This window comes from Thermobia domestica, chromosome 4 (assembly GCF_964235325.1).
Source record: "Thermobia domestica chromosome 4, izTheDome1.hap1.1, whole genome shotgun sequence".
In the NCBI taxonomy this organism is placed as follows: Eukaryota; Metazoa; Arthropoda; class Insecta; order Zygentoma; family Lepismatidae; genus Thermobia; species Thermobia domestica.
Window position 1 is genome coordinate 108,774,381 of NC_137457.1, and position 13,360 is coordinate 108,787,740.

Consider the following 13,360-nt stretch of genomic DNA (forward strand, 5'->3'; position numbering starts at 1 on the left):
ATGGTTAATACCTCATTCTCTTCAGAATGTAGCTGGCTTTCAAATGATGCCACTTGCATGCTCATACCATATACCAGGAGGGGGAGAAAATGATGTCAAAAGAAAATTTCGGAGGGAATTTTTTTTCTCGCACTTTGGTCCCCTCTGGAGCGGCCCTGTGTAAACGTAGCCACTAAAAATCTGACAAGTAGTACTTTGTATACTGAATGTGTGTGCCAAATTTGAAGTTTCTATCTTGAATACCAAGGCGGGAGAAATTTTATCAGAAATTCCCACCATGCCCCAAATTACCATAAAACACCATGATCTGAAGTAAAAAATTTACTGAGACATCCCCAATTACCCTAGGGTCACATTTCGCCCATCATTCTCTTACGAATAGAACTGCCTTTCAGGCGGTATGACTCACGTGTCGCCATCATGTATCTAAGGCGGGAAAATGAGGAAAAACGGGATTTTTGGGGTCTAAATGTCCTTTTTTCAAATTTTAGCCCCCGTGGACCTTCCCTGTTTTAACGCAGAGATCTGAAAAAAATGTGGTAAGTACTACTCGGTGGGCTGAATGTTTATGCACAATTCCAGTTTTCCAGGTGCAAAAGTAAGCCCGCCAAAAAAGAATATATTGACAATGTCCCATATTCCCGTATACAGAGGGAAATTTTTAAACATTCCCTGAGAAATCCCTAGTTACCCTAGGGTCATGTTTCGCCCATCATTCTCTTCATAATGGAACTGCCTTTACGTTAATACCACTCGCGTGTCCACATAATATATGTAAGGCGGGAAAATCCCGTGAAGGGGATTTTTTTAGTAAAAATTTCCCATTTTCAACGTTTAGCCCCTCTCTTCCCCCTGTTTTAACGCAGAAATCTGAAAAAAATCTGGTAGATACTACTCGGTGGACTGAATGTTTGTGCAAAATTTCAATCTTCTACGTGCAAAAATAAGCCCGCCAAAAATACTTTAAATAAACCTCCCCAAAAAGTATTACACGAAAATATAAATTTTAGACTTATGACGTCAAAACCTTCTATGTCTCGATGCAGGAAGGTGTGAAACCATCCGTGATGTCTTCTACAATGCCTCTGGACTTCAAAAACAGAAAAAAAACGAATGCAAAAGCTCAAATAGGAGAGTTATAACGCAATGTACCATGAAACACCCCGTATGGTACAAATTGTAGTATGGGATCCCCAAAGGGATATTGAAAATTATATTTAACAATTTATTTAAGTTGGCAACGATGTTTAAAATAATGTAACTGCAACTTGATGTAATTAAAAGCACCAAAAAACTATTGCTGTAACGTTGTAAACACAAAGAAGGGGAACAATCATTAGAAAAAATTAATAAAAATATTCCATTTAAAGTAGTATGACAATTTATTAACTTTGCGTTTGGTTTCTCTGAAATGGTTTGAAATAACAGTTATTGCAAATCGCTTCATGATCCTTTAAGTCTTTTGGAAACATGTACATGATGAAGCGTCATATTTCAGCAAGTTTTCGAAGTAAAATCATTAGAGAAAGGTAAATTTTCTTCTTCTTGTACCTTTGCACCTTCATTCATTCAAGATACATTATATAATGATCACAGTATTTGACACTAAGATACAATTGATGCCCGTTGAATTATTAGAGATATTCAAAATGTTCATGTAAGTGATACTGTATTGCCCTTTGCTACTCTGAACAGTGTATTTGTTATTGTGGGTTTATTTAATATCTAAATTAGAAGTATGTAATACCTTACGTAATGCAATTTGAGAAAATGCAACTTTATGTTACGTTGGGAACACTGCTTGTTTATCTAGTGATTTTGCAGAGTATCTAGTAGAGTGGTGTCCAAGTATGATGATCCTGAGTGGCATAATCATGTTTACTAGTAAGGGGGAGGGCCACATATAAAAATATAAATATTATCACTATTATTAAACTACAAAAGAAAAATATAAAAAATATATTTGAAATATTACATACACATTCAGTGTGACAAATGAGGGTGACTAGCAGTATTTGCAAAGCCTGGTATATCTAGATACATTTCTGTTGTTGTGAGCCCCAAAAAAAGAAATAAAAAAATAAAACAAAATAAAAAAAATAAAATAAAATAAAATAAAATAAAATAAAATAAAAATATAAAAATAAAAGCGAACAATCTTTAAGGCGGGTTCGGTAACGATTGTACACAATTTTCTTGGTGGAAAATGCAGTTTCACACAAATAAGTAACTCAAACATATACACTATATTCCGATCAAACTCACAAAAGTTTGTTAAATGCTCATTAGAAAGTAGCCTGGAAAACTTTACTGCATTCTCTGTCCTTGTCTAAAAATTGGGTCAGCCAGAAGGTCACAAAGTTTTTTCTTCGATACCCGTTAGAAATGGATTTTTTAAGTAATGCAATCAATTTTTTAGTTGGTCAAAATCTAAATCATTGCATTCATAATTTTGCATTTAATTCATTCATGATAGTCTAAATTCAGAATTCATGCAGAATTCTGAATTAACAAATGCTTCCTTTTCAAAATCTAATGTCAAACATTTGCAACTTGAAAAGTGTGCTCCTAAAGCAGAAGATGAAAGCTTCATTTTGTTCCAAAATCCATTGATATGCTCCACTAGAACAGAAACGAATTGAACTTTTCCCTGTAGTTTTATATTAAGTTAATTTAGATGTCCTGTAATATCTGTTAGAAATGGCAAATATCGAAGAGAGTCAGCACTTTGAAGCTTCCCTTCTAGGCATGTGGTGCCTGATGCAATGAACTGGTTAATAAAATAAGGGATTTCTTTCTTCAGTTCAAAAAAAATTTAAGAGAATTTCATGATCTCCGTACTCTGATTCCATGTCTCTAAAATTAACAAAACTGGCGATGTAAGACGGTTCTGGTAACACTCCTTATTATATTGATAGTTGTGACAATCTTTTGTGAGGAATTCGTTTTCCTTTAATGATTCGCCGCAAAAATATTCTTGATGAATAATACAATTTATACCATCTTTTCTCAAAAGGTATACCCTACCATCACTGGTCCAACATATTCCAATTGAACATTTCTCAAAAGCTCTATTTTTCTACATAATTGTTAACTGCTTCATAAATGTCCCTTCTCTTTGAGGTACCGCAAAGAAGATATATTTAAATGCTCCTCTTTACTCAAAATGCCTTCCTGAAAAAAGAAGAAATGGCATTTCTCATTTACTTTTTTTACACCTGGTCACCAATTTCTAATATTCTTCTCTGGACACCCTAATGAGAAAGCATTAGAAATTCTAAGTGATTCGCAAATTTTGTTAAGCCGAAAACCTTTGCCGTTTATACTGCGCGTTTCTTAATTATAATTCCGTCACTGAAAGGCTTTTCGGCTTTAGAAAACCACCAGAGAAACTGCACGCGAACCATAGAACGCGCAAGTTTGAATTATGTAACTTTACGAAACATATTTCTTTCATGCTTCACCTTGTTATTCAATTTTTTAATCAACACTTTTCGAATATTACCTTCATATATATTGTTTTTACTTTCATAAACTTGAATAATATCTCTTCACACACTATTCTTTATGTAAAGATACAATCTGCATGCATATTAAACATTACAAACTTCCTATGTGATTTGTTAGAAAATAGTCATTTTCCCAACGATATTGGTACACTCGATTTTCATTTTCTATTTTACCTTTTCTTTCACTCATCTCACTAGTGCAACAAACTCAAAATAAAATGAAAACTTGCAGAGTGAACACCTGCAAAGGAAACACTTCACTCAATGGACAATCAGTCACAGAAATAAGGGTGCTAGAAACCCGAACACAACTTTCAATAAAAATAATAAAAGAATGGAAATAATAGATATAAACGGACACGGTAGCAAATATTCAAATGTTATTGGGCATTCTGCAGTATTGTTGTCACTACAAGCATCATACGGTAAATTCAGCTTTGGTCCATTGTAAACCCAAAACACGACAAGACGGGTGGCAAAGTTTTCTTTGATGTTCAGCAATGCCATCTGCGTTTCTTTTTAAAATTCCTCTGTGTATGTGCGTTTCTGACAATAATTGGTGTATTTATTGAGATATGTTACTTCTAAGCAGACTTAGGTGAGAAAGGGTCCGTTTTATAAATCTAGGAAACATGTATTGCTTTAGATGGGTTAATTAAATTAATCGTCCCGTTCAGCAACGATATCTTGCCAGGTCGGTCAAGATGGAGTTCCAAATCGCCATTTACAAAAATAATTTATACGAGGGTTTTGTACTAATTTTGTAGTGTTTTGTACCAACAATAAAAAGTTTTGAACCGGTTCCAAAATGTCCCAAATTTTAGATATTAGTGTGGAACTCCAACTTGACCTCTGAGTTCTACATTCACCGATTAGCATCAAAGTGCCCTCATTACATAAAGAAAGTGTTGTACTGTTTTGTACCAGTCTCAAAATGTCCCAAATTCAAACTTCTAATTTAGAACACATAAACAAATTTCAGTCCCCCAATCACATATATCAATGATAATGGTCTCATTAGATAAAGAAAGGTTTTTACTGTTTTGTAAAAACAATAAAAAGTTTTGTACCTGTCCCAAAATGTCCGAAATTCCACATTCTAATACGGAACACTAAGGTCAAGTTGGTGTTCCACATAGCCCGATTTCTTTCAAAATCGTCTCATTAGATAACGAAAGTTTTGTACCGTAAAAACAACAGAAATTTTGTATATGTCCCAAAATATCCCAAACTTGATCTTCTAATGTGAAACGCCAATTGCCACCTCAGTTTTCTAAATAAGAATTTACAAATAAAAGTTGTACCAGAGTTTTGTACTAGTTTTGTACTGTTTGTACCAACAATAAAGTTTTGTACCAGTCCCAAAATGTCCCAAATTTTAGGTTTTAGTGTGGAACTCCAACTTGATTTCTGAGTTCCACATTTGCCGATTTGCATTAAAGTGATGTCATTAGATAAAGTTATGTACTATCTTGTACCAACAATAAAAAGTTTTGTACCAGTCTAAAATGTACCAAATTCAAGCTTACTTTATCCAAGGAGACTATTTCGAAAGAAATCGGGGTATTTTGAACTCCAACTTCACCTTAGTGTTCCGCATTAGAAAGTGGAATTTGAGACATTTTGGGACAGGTACAAAACGTTTCATTGTTGGTACAAAACAGTACAAAACTTTCTTTATGTAATGGGGGCACTTTGATGTAAATCGGCGAATGCAGTACTCAGGGGTCAAGTTGGAATTCCACACTAAATTCTAAAATTTGGGACTCTTCGGGACGGGTACAAAACAGTACAAAACTCTGGTACAAGTTTTATTTGTAAATTTTATATTTAGAAAACTGAGAATTCCGTTGGCGTTTCACATTAGAAGATGAAATTTGGGCCATTTTGGGAAGATACAAAACTTTCTGTTCTTGGTGCAAAACAGTACAAAACTTTCTTTATCTAATGAGACGATTTTCAAAGGAATCTGGCTATGTGGAACTCTAACTTGACATTAGTGGTCCACATTAGAATGTGGAATTTGGGGCATTTGGGAACAGGTACAAAACTTTCGGTAAAAAACAGTACAAAACATTCTTTATCTAGCGAAAAAATCTTTAAGTTTAACGTCCCACGATTATGCCGGTTAGGCTAAAGGAGACGGTGATAATGAGAGATGAGTGAAATGGTGGAATGAAGAAAGTGGGAGGAAACGGGAGAACCCCGAGAAAACCCACGAGCACGGTGTTTGTCCACCACAAAGTTCACTTGGCGGGGGCTGGGATCGAACCCGGGACCCCAAGCACCAGAGGTGAACGCTCTACCACTGAGCCACCGCGCCCCCCTCTTTATCTAGCGAGACCATTATCATTGATATATATGTTTATGGGTCTGACTTTTTGTTTATGTGTTCTAAATTAAAAGTTTGAATCTGGGACATTTTGGGACTGGTACAAAACTATTTATTGTTGGTACAAAACAGTACAAACTTCCATTATCTAACGAGACGATTTTGAAAAAAATCGGGGTATGTGGAACTCTAAATTGACTTTAGTGTTCAGTATTAGAATGTGGAATTTGGGAGATTTTGGGACAGGTACAAAACTTTTTATTGTTTATACAAAACAGTAAAAAACTTTCTTTATCTAATGAGACCATTATCATTGATATATGTGTTTTTGGGACTGAGATTTGTATGTGTTCCAAATTACAAGTTTGAATTTGGGATACTTTAGGACTGGTACAAGATTTGTATTCTTGGTACAAAACTGTACAAATCTTTCTTTATGTAATGAGTGCACCTTGATGCAAATCGGCGAATGTAGAACTCAGAGGTCAAGTTGGATATCAACACTAAAACCTAAAATATGGGACATTTTGGGAGTGGTACAGAACCTTTTATTGTTAGTACAACACAGTACAAAACTCTTACAAAACTCTGCTACAAGTTTTATTTGTAAATTGTAACGTGCCTCGATGGGCGCCGTTCTGGGCCGCTGGATATAAGATCCGGGACAACTATATAATAAATTTGAGAGGTTAGAGTTGTTAAACTTATATTATCTTTCCAAAGAAATAAAACTGGTATTTCATCAAATCTTTGGCTTTAGAATATGGAACAGAAAAAAATTTAGCCTTAAAATTCAAATATATTAATAAGGCTTTTACGAACTATCCTAGTCTTATTTAGTTTTATAGGTGATTCAATAGCTGGATCTTTTTAACTCAAAATCAGTAATTAATCTTTTCTTATTTTATTTTGAAAAGCAAATTTCAACTAACAAAAAAAAACATATCGAAAAAACAGATTAAATATTATAACAATTGAAGAATATTAACAGTTATGAAATATCTTTGAGTATATTCTCCTTTTATACAAGACAACACTGTTCAAGTAGGTCAAAAAGGTACATTAACTGACTCTACTTAATTACTTCAATATTATAATAAATCGTTGAATACTAATTCCTTTTAGAATTCCTTCTTAATTCATAAAGAATTTATAACAATTTAATATATCTTTCTATGCAATATAATTTGAATAAATTACTAGTATATTTATGAAAATGTTTAACACTCACCATTGGACCATGACTATTATGCCCGATAAATACCAGCCAGGTAAACTATATCACGATATTGCCTCCGAATTTCCAGACTATTATAAAACACCAAATATATATATACATATATATATATACATGATAATATATATAACACTATAACAACTTCGTGAGAACTTTTACACTTTTAACTAATATACCAATTAGAACACTTGAACTATAAGAGCAATAACTGTATTCCGAGGAATTTAAATATAAGATATAGAACCAGTATTAATTCGATGTGCCCAGTTCCACGTTTCGTTCCGAATGGCCGCTTAGGTAACCCGCAGCTCATTCGAAACTCAGTAGTTCTTAAGTTTTCCTCTATAGGCGCTGCATATGCCGAATGTTCGGATGTTTAACATAACCTCTAGGATAACATGGTTTCTTTATTTTTTTTATAACCAAAATAAAGTGTGATAAAAGTTATTACACGCAACAAATATCGCCCTCCCGGGATATAAAAAGTTGAAGCAGCTTTTTATTTAATTAATTTAACCATATTTATATATTCCATTTGAACCTTAATTATGAATAGATAGCATAAGTTATTCTTAGTAGATTAAGCTTATAAGTACTTTTACATTGCACAACTAACTACTAAATCTAGCTAACCCACACTCAAACTAAATTCACTACATACAAAAATAAAAAATTAAACGAAACTAAAGGGAAAAAAATTCCCCCCAAAAATTCTAACATACCACTAACAACCTATCAACCACTCTAAGTTAGTTAAAATCTAATAGTTATTACTATAGTTCTCTATCTATACATAAATATTACAATATAACTCATAAGTTTTTTTAAAAAAATATTCATTAATACCTTATATTCTACTATGAAGTTCAGGAGGTTACAATTTTCTATGTTTTCTATACATTTACAAAATATTTTATCATCCATTATACTCATCCGATATAGCACCATTATTTTCCATCACCCTTTGGAACAATCTTTGGAATTATGTTTGGAACAATGTTTTGGAAGTTTCCATATATCCGTTTTTCTTTGATTTCCATTAAAAACTCCCTATTGGACATTGGACAATGACAATTTTTACAAACAATTCTCAATACTGGTAAAGCATGCATTAGTAACACATTAAAAACCTTTTTTATATAAATAAATAATTTTATGTAGCATTACATTTGACTAAATAGCTGGCTAGATGGAATTATTTCGAATGAGATTTTAAAAAAACTGAGTATTTTTTTTTGTTTTAGGCTGACTAGACGAATACCCATTTTCTAATTACCAATATTCACGATGCATTATTCCTAGGCTCTCGGTACTTTTTCGTTAAACTTACATGGCTTTTTCTTATGTCCCTTGGATTATTCACGTTTACAACTCTTGTAGTATTCCTACCTAAGAAACTTTCGATTTGATATGGCTCAAGCCATTTTGCGCATAATGATTTAGTTCCCTTTTCCTTCAATGAAGACAAAACTTGAGACTTAATTAAGACTTTATCTCCAACTTTATAATCTGTTCCTACTCGTCTTCGATCGTACAATTTCTTTTTACGTTTCCAGGCTTTATTTAGATTTTCCAAAGCTCTATTCCACAAATTTGGATCTTTTTGATTTAAATTCATAGTACTTATTTTCCATTTAACATCTAGAGGATTGCAAACGTTATAATTTTAAATTAAATCCATGGGACTACATTTAGTTTCTTCGTGGACCGCATTATTAACGGAAAATTCTATTTCCCATAGTCCTTTGACCCAAGAACTCTGTTTATTACCAAAATAGATTCTCAGGGAATTTTTAATTGTAGCCACGTATCTTTCACTGGGATTAGATGCCGCGTGATATGGTGAGATACTAAAATCTTTAATCCCGTTACCATATACAAAATCTTTGAACTTCGCTGAGGTGAAGATTGAGTGATTGTCATGACATATACTGAATATAAAACCATTTCTACACATCAATTTATACAATTTATTAATTACACTTTGTGTAGATAAGACCTTTATCGGTTCTAAGAATGCTCGTTTTGAAAAGGAGTCTACTACAATTAAACAGTATCGTCCCGACTTACTCTCTAGCAAAGGACCTAGCAAGTCTACAGCCCAGAGTCCGTTTACGATGTTCTCATACTGAGAGATTAACGTACCAGATTGTTTTCTGTTGTCACTTTTGTTTAATTGACAATCTACACAAGTAGATACGTATTCTTTTATATCTTCTAGGATACCTCTCCAAGTAAATCTAGCACATATCTTAGCTATTGTATTATTAATGCTAGCATGAGAACCCGGTAAAATTTGTGTATGAAAAAAATCAATAATGCTAGGAACTAACTCCTTCGGTAAGCAAACCTTATATGGATTCCTAATAGCATTGGTCTTTTTACAAAGAATTCCTTGGATTATTTTATAACCTTCAACCTCTTTCCTAGCTCTTATATCATTAATAATATTTTCTAACTCTGGATCTTTGAGTTCATGTTCTTTTATGGAAATATTAGCGTAAGGCATATTCCAGATGTTAATTAAGCAATAATTATTAACCTGTTCCGCATGGGAAGGTTCGGTTTCCATTTCTTCAAAATTGTTATGATCAAATAATATAGATATGAAATCTGCTGAAATATTCATATTGGAGGCTATAGATTTTACATCAAAATTAAATGCAAAAAGTTTATACAATAGCGATCCATTTCGCTTAACCCCTCTCATATTTCTCGAAGCATATACTAAACCAGAATGATCCATCCTAATTTCGAAAGAATTATGTAGGTACGTACTGAAACGTTCCATTGTTTCTATTGCAGCTCACATTTCCAATAAATATATAGGTTTATTAATGTCGTGTTTCTTTAAACGCCGACTGTAAAATGCAACGGGAACTAAGTTATTATTCTCATCGTACTGTTGGAGGACCCCGCCTAAACTCTTGAGAGAGCTGTCAGTATTGACTATAAATTTCTTACTTAAATCGGGAAGTTTCAGCATAACATGGTTGGCAAATAACTCTTTTACATCGTCGAGAGCTTTCTGCTGTTCTGCTCCCCAGACAAATTCTGCTGAAGCCCCACGTAAACGTTCAATTGGTTCCATGACTGCCTGAAATTGTGGTACAAACTTCGCATAATATTGTAAGAAACAACACAAAGATATTAAACCCTTTTTAGTTTTTGGTGCAGGTAGTTTTCTTATGACCTCTAACCTTGAAGGATCCATATACATTTCCCATTCTCTATTATATAACCTAAGTATGAAATCTTACTGGAAAAGAAAGTACATTTTTTAGTTGACAAAGTTAATCCTTTTTCTTCAAGTAATCCTAACACTTTTTCCAATAGTTTCTTATGGGAATCGACATCTGGACTTTGACATATGAGGTCATCCATGTACCATTGAACCCCTTCGTCTTTCAATGGATCTAACAACTCAGTCAAAATTTTAGACAATACATGGCTACCTGCAGCCAAGCCAAAAGGTAAGACTTTAAATTTTACAATCCCTTATGCGTAAGAAAGGCACTAAGGTGTCTACTTTCTTTTGTTAAAGGAATTGTTAAATCAGCCTTTAAAATATCCAAATGACTAAACACTTTTCCATCAGATAATTCTGCCAATATATCTTCAATCCTAGGAGTGAACTGTGTGTTTCAATACAAATGACGATTAAGATCCGAATAATTAACAATTAACCTCCTGGATCCGTCATTATTGTTCACCAGGAAGCATGGAAAAGCATAATCGCTATTACTAGGCTGAACTAAATCTGCCTTTAACATTTCATCCAAAATTTTATCCATTTCTCGTTGCGAACTCCGAGATAATGGATAAGCTTTCAACGTATAGGAGTGTAGTCGTTAAGCTGTATTTTATACTCAAAATCTTTTATTTTTCTAACCTGCGATGCAAAAAATTTAGGATATTTATTATAAATCTCATCAACGTACCCTTGTAAGTCTGGGTTGACCTCAAGTACATCTGGATCCACCCTCAGCGGACAAGACATTTGCTCCATATGGATATTGGAACTGCTATCCATAGAAGGAACAACTGCACTGGCAACACTGCAAATCCCATGAACTGGACCATTGAGATGCCCCTCTCTCTCCGACAACATTGTCTGAATAGATGACTTTCCATCAGTGTCTGACTCACGCAAGAATAGCTTGGAAGTGTTTACGGCCGCTTCTCTGCAAAACAAATCACACGCACGAGTTTCTGTTTCCAAATTAGGGGGGAGGGTGTTTAAAGTAAAATTTAATGGTACGTGAGCACCTTCCAATTGGAGAAACAACTTATTGTTCACTAAGTCAATGTTGGCTTTTAGAAAATTAAGTTCATTAATTCCTACTATGAACACTGGTTCTAAGTCATTCACTAAGAAAAATTTCATTCGATATACACGGTATTTGAACTTAATTGGAATTATCACACACTGATCTAACGTTAACTTTTGTTTATCAACCCCAATTCCTAAAAATTTTTCATTAATTATCTTAATTGGGTATTTTAACTGCTTATTCCAATTAATAAACTTTTGTTTGTTTATTAGTGACGCAGTAGAACATGTGTCCAAACCACCTCTTATATTTTGCCCCAACACAAAAGCATCCACCAATGCTGTAGTCAAAGTTCCACAGGAATTGGCATTTTCTTTTTCTATTTTATTTTTATTATCACTATCTTTAGTTTCAGAATATGAAAATCTTCTGTCTCCTATCTCTCCTTGTTGAGAATCACGACAAAATCTATTTTCATTTCTTTTAAATAGCTGTTTTTTACTTTTATTGCTGTTCCCTCCTGAACCGCCACTGAAACAAAAGTCTCCGCGCTGTTGGTCACGCGTATTACTATCTTTCACTTTCGCATTAACTGGTATTACTTTTGGGACCACTTCTTGTTGTTCTAATGGTACTCCCTTACGTCCATGACTTCTACCTCCCCCATGGGATCGAATCCCGGACCCCTTCATAAGGGTCAACACTTCATCATTACTTTCACCTTTTTGTTTCTCGGACCTCCTCACCCTTGACCGATTACCTGCAAAGCGTCTTTCATTATTATTTGAATTACAGGGTAATTGGTTATTAGAGGCACTAACACCATTAGAAAAGCTCCGAGTTAGATCTTCCGACCCTCTCATCTGAGTACTACCTTATAAACGGTCACTAAGTTCTGCAAAGCGTCCGTCCGAGTTTAAGTTCATATTCACTTTCAGTAACTGCTTATTTACAAGATATTGTTTATGAGCCCTACAGTTAGCAACACGATGCTGTCCGCCAAAAAATAGCACTCAATTTTGTTTTTCCGGGTTTCACTCGTATTGGAGGAGTTTCTTACCAGTGCATTATACGATTCTAAGTTCCGCTGATGTTTCTCATACTCAATAATGTCTCCCATAAGATCTTCCATAGACATTAGGTATCGGTATTTATAAATACCAAACGTAATTTGCGGCTGCATCCCATCCATTATCAAACTACCGTATTTGCCGGCGTATAAGACGCACCCCCATTTTGGAATCGATTTTTGAGAAAAATATAATAGTGAAAATTTTATTAATTTCCATTATTTTTTGTTCAAGCATTTGCTATATTTTATTTTACTTTAATGTAGGTACTTTACTTTAATCATAAAATGTAAACAGATATACTGTAAAAATACAAAAAAAATACATGCATTTATGACAAAAATACAAGAACATATTCCATATACGTTACATTCACCTAAAAGGCTTGGACAGAAAGATAACAAACTTGTTTTGTCACATTGGAAGACGTCAGTCATCACTGTTACTGCTATCAGCAGAACTTGAAACTTCATCACTTGTCGTTTCACCAGAAGCAGAGCTACCACTGTCTTCATACAGTAAGTCGTCCTCAGAACCATCCATATCGTTATTTATTCCACATTTTTTAGATGATTTTATGACAGTTTCCTTTTTCACTTCATCCCATGATGCTTTCACCCATTCGCAAATTTGTGAGATACTGGGTTTCTTTCTTCTTCCTGTGGGAGTGACTTCGAAGTCAGCAGACCTCATCCACGCATTCCATTTCTCTCTCATGAATCCCTTGAAAGGTTTGTTGATAGAAACATCTAAAGGTTGAAGCTGGCTTGTCAATCCTCCCGGTATTACGGCTATGTGCGTTTTCATATCATGCAGTTTCTTCTTGACAACCTCTGTTTTGTGGGCACGAAATTCATCCCAAACAAGTAAGGACGGTTTCCTTAACAGTCCTCCAGGACGCCTGGACTACACCTTCTCTATCCACATCTTAATTTCGT